This window comes from Rattus norvegicus, chromosome 10, assembly GCF_021556685.1.
Source record: "Rattus norvegicus strain SHRSP/BbbUtx chromosome 10, alternate assembly SHRSP_T2T, whole genome shotgun sequence".
Taxonomy (NCBI): domain Eukaryota; kingdom Metazoa; phylum Chordata; class Mammalia; order Rodentia; family Muridae; genus Rattus; species Rattus norvegicus.
Window position 1 is genome coordinate 12,136,896 of NC_141543.1, and position 4,506 is coordinate 12,141,401.

The following is a 4,506-nucleotide window of genomic DNA, read 5'->3' on the forward strand; positions in this document are numbered from 1 at the left end:
GTTCTTTGAGACAAGTCTCTCATTGTCCTGAAGTTTATCGATAAACATTTTTTCCCTTTAGTTTAGACTGACTGGCTTGCAAGCTAGAATCATCTTCCTGCCTGCCTCCCTAAACACTGGAATTACAAACACCTGCCACCACACCCAGATTTGGAAGGGGTTGGAAGGATCAAGCTCACACTGTCACACTTGCAAGTCGAGCGCTTTACTGGCTGTGCAATTTCATTTGATTCTTAAAACAACCCTGGGAGTTAGGAGTAATCCCCATCTTACTGATGATCTTACACAGCTAGAAGGTGGTGAGGCTGAGATTTCAAAGACATTGCATTCTAAAGTTGTTGCTGCAAACCGTCTCTACTTGGCGTTTTCCATAATATCTAAAGTGAACACTTTGGACACAGTAGGTAGCTATGTGTTCAAAAATCATAAAACCTAACTACAGTGATGTCATCATGAGTCTTCACCATGGAAACACCTCTGGGTGTGTCTGAATGTTTCTAGAAAGATTTAACTGAGGAGGGATAACCCAAACATTGATGACATCATCCCACAGGCCGGGATTCCAGCTTGAACAGATAATCAATGAAACACCAGTTCTCTTCTCATTCTGCTTCCTCACTGCAGATGCACCATGACCAGCTGCTAGAGATCCCGCCGCCATGATGGCCTCTTCCTCACCGTGATGTACAGTATCCCTCCTTAAACTGTGAGTTGAAATAAATTCTTCTTCCCCTCAGAGGGTTCTACCAGGTGTTTTGTCATAGATGCTAGACAATTAACTAGTACAGGGCCTTCATTGGTCAGACATCCACCAGTGTGTCTTGTTTGGCCTATAGGATGGCATCTCATATTGGAGTTGATAATGTCTGAGCTGACTTAAGTAGTACTCCCCAGCACTCTATACTGCTTCTCTGGCTCAGAATCTGAATATTCTTGTCGAAAATGATTACTCGTAGGCTATCTTTCTTTCAGTGTAAATAAGAAAATAAAGAAAACTATATATTATGCCCATCTCTATCAGATGCAAGGACACTACCTTCAGACTGGAAGAACCACATTCTTCAAGAAAAGTTTGGATTACACTATGGAAAAATACCTTTGAACAATATGCCATCTTTTAGCACATCTAGGGTAAAAGCACACGCCCATAGGATGGCCATCCCACCTCACTGATTTTCATGTGCACCTTGATCTCTGTGTGTGTTTGATTTTGAGCCCCTAATCTAAATGTTCAGTGTCAGTAGCTCAGTGTCAGCATGAGCTTGGGTCCCTCTGTGAACGATGAGGGGTTGGCAGCCAACAGGAGCCAGTCTTGTGCCTGCTGCTCTGAATGAATGTATGGATAATGAGTGTTTCATTGTGCTCTCCATATTATTTCATTCATTCATTTATCCATTCATTCATTCATTTGTTCAATGTTCGTCTTCATATTATTTATTTAGAACAGATGTCTACCATGAGATAGTAATAGTCAGAATATCAAACCATCACCTCCTAGCAGGCCGTCCGCCATGAGCCAGAACACTAACTGATGTGGGAATGTATACCACGTCATTTTTTACTTAATTACCTTGTAGTATATATAGTATTAACCCCATTTTTTCAATAAGGTAGTTTATGATCAAAGTTATAATACAAACTAAAGTCTAAGGCCAAAATTCCAGTCATTTTATGATATATATATATATATATATATATATATATATATATATATATAGTCTAGGATTACATATGACCAGATCTATTTCCACTTTAAAATGCTTTCCTGGTGTTATATCCTGGGTTTTGGTTTTTGTTTTGGTTGATAATTATAACCTTTGGTGTGAAGACATTTACAAATGAATGAAAATCGCCCCCCACCCCCACCCCCAGTGTTTGAACAGTCAGTCCCCACATGGAGTTACTGTTTCGGGGAGATTCTGGAATGTTTAGAAGTAGAGTTTTATTACAGAAAGTGGGTCAGTGGAGGTAGGCTTTTAGATTTCATAGCTTGGTTTCAATTTTCCCCCTCTCTCTCCTTCCCTCCCTCCCTCTCTCTTTCTCTCTCTGTCTCTCTCCTTCTTTCTCCATTACTCCCTCTCTCCCTCCCTTTCTCTTTATTAACTATGTGCCCTGAAAAACGTGATCACCCAGCTTCCTGCTCTTGATGGATTCATAATGATAGGTACCTCTGAGACAGAAAGTCAAAAATAAACATGTTCTTTCCTTTTTTTTCTAAGTTGTTTTTGATCATGGTATTTTATCATATCATCAGAAAAATAACTAATGCAAATGTTGAAAACAAGCAAGATTTTTAATTTACAATGAAGAAATGTATCTCATTTATCCTCATCATCAGAAGTAGAACATTTCACATTTATGTACAATTATGCTTTCGGTTTCTCCTGTACTAGTTCATAGTTAAAAAAAACACAATAAAACTTTGTGCATAGTAGGTACAATAGAACTTCATACATAGTAGGTAGGTAATCTGTCAGCATTTGTGGGCATGGGGCCTGGCAGCATTTGGCATCAAAAAGAGAAAGAATTTTAAGGGGAAATCAGTTAATGCCTTCGTTTCTAACACAGATTTATGAGGGAGCATAAGGTTAACATCTTTTTCTTCCTTCTCCTAAAAGTTGAAGAGGTTTCCTCTCTAGAATGCCTGATAGTTATGGTAAAAGCATTCAAGAATATTACAGTGTTACACAAGCAGTTACCTTCACATATTTAAGCCATATCTCATTAAGTTTTGTTAAGAATGAAATCTGACATGTTCGATGGAGTCTGGAGGATATTTACCAAATTAATGGTGTAAATGAATTTGCAGTGAGCATGCCATTCCCTCCTGAAGAGGTTACAGGCACTTGAGAAACACCTGTCATTGGAGAAATTAATAGGTGCTACATGTATGATCGGCTATTAATTGAATATAAGTTCTCAAGGGACACTAACAAAATAGGACAGGTTAGTATACTTCTCTGTGCCTCGGTTTCCCTATCTCTAAAATTCAAATCGGGCAACCTAATTCATAGTTCAACCTAATTCATGGAATCAAATAAGAAAATGCATATATTTACACAAAGGCAGAGCAGCTCCAGGATATGCCTTACTTGTTTGGCATGTGTACAGTCTTAAGTTCAGCCACCAACATCTCAATAAATGAAACAGCCCATCCATGCCATCATATACCCATATGTAAATACAAGCAAATGTAAGTGGATTAATTCAAGGTTAAGATCACATATTTGGCAGTCAGAATTAGGCAGGAATCTGTGTTTTGCCAAGAGGGTGCGATTGTAAGTAACCTGTATCCCTGCCCTGTCACACATCAGTTACCTCACTGGTAAGTGGGTATAAGAATGTCACTGGACTGTTGAAGAGATAAATATGAAATTCTTCAGTCAATGTCTGACATGAGATGTGTGCTCAATAAAAGAAAATGTATGCATTACCAAAGAGCTATCATTAAGATGATGTTGTTGGGCAATGCCATGTTATTCTAATTTTGAAGCTGAATATTGATAAATTAATACCAGAAATAATTGCAATTAGCACTTGTCTTTATTACATTGTGTTAGTATTCTAGGGAAGGTGAGAATTAGAAAGAGAAGTTGTTCTTGGGACTGACAACGGCTCTTTTCTCTGCCTTCCCAATTGCTCATGTTCAGCAAGCTACTATGGTCTTAGATGCTGCACAACTGGTCTTTTGCTAAGTGTCAGTCTGTATGAGAAAGTAACAGTGTCAGTTAGACTGGTTAAAACTGTACTCTGAAGCCAGGCATGGCAGCACATACCTTTAAATTTCAGCACTCAGTCGGATCTCTGGGGTAAGCCAGGTCTATTGAGTGAGTTCCAGGACAGTCAGAGGTATACAGAGAAACCCTGTCTCAAACAAACAAACAACAAAACTAAAAATTCTATTGGGGAAATGACTGGGTGAAACATCTGGTCATATCACATTTGCAGTCAGGAAGTAGAGAATGGGGGATTCAGGATGCTACCCAGTTCTGTTTCTCTACTTATACAGACCAGGATCCCAGCAAGGGCACAGTGCCGTCAACAGTGGGTATGTCTTCCTAATTTCCTGAGACATATTTCACAGAGGGCATATGCTAAAGATAAATCTCAGCTCTGGGAAGGTGGAGGCAGACAGATCCTTAGGTCTGTGTAGCTAGTCTAGTTTAATTATTGAGTTTCAGGCTGGCGAAAGATGCAATTTCCAAAAACAAAAACAAGAAACATGGTGGGTTGAACTGGACCAGTGCATCAGTCTTCCATGATAGGCTCCTGAGAGAGAGAGTGTGCCAGGAGATAAAAAGAAAAAAGACAGGAAAGTTTAGGACCAGGAGTTCTCATACAAGCTAGTGGCTCATGCAAGCAAGCTTGTTAAGAAGAGTATCTTTAGTTATAGGGAGAAAATGGAACGGAGTCAGTAGAAAGTTATCATACAATGGTACAGAGTCAACAGGAAACTTCATCAAGCCATGTGGTACAAAAGGAGCACATGATTAGCTCAAGTGTGTC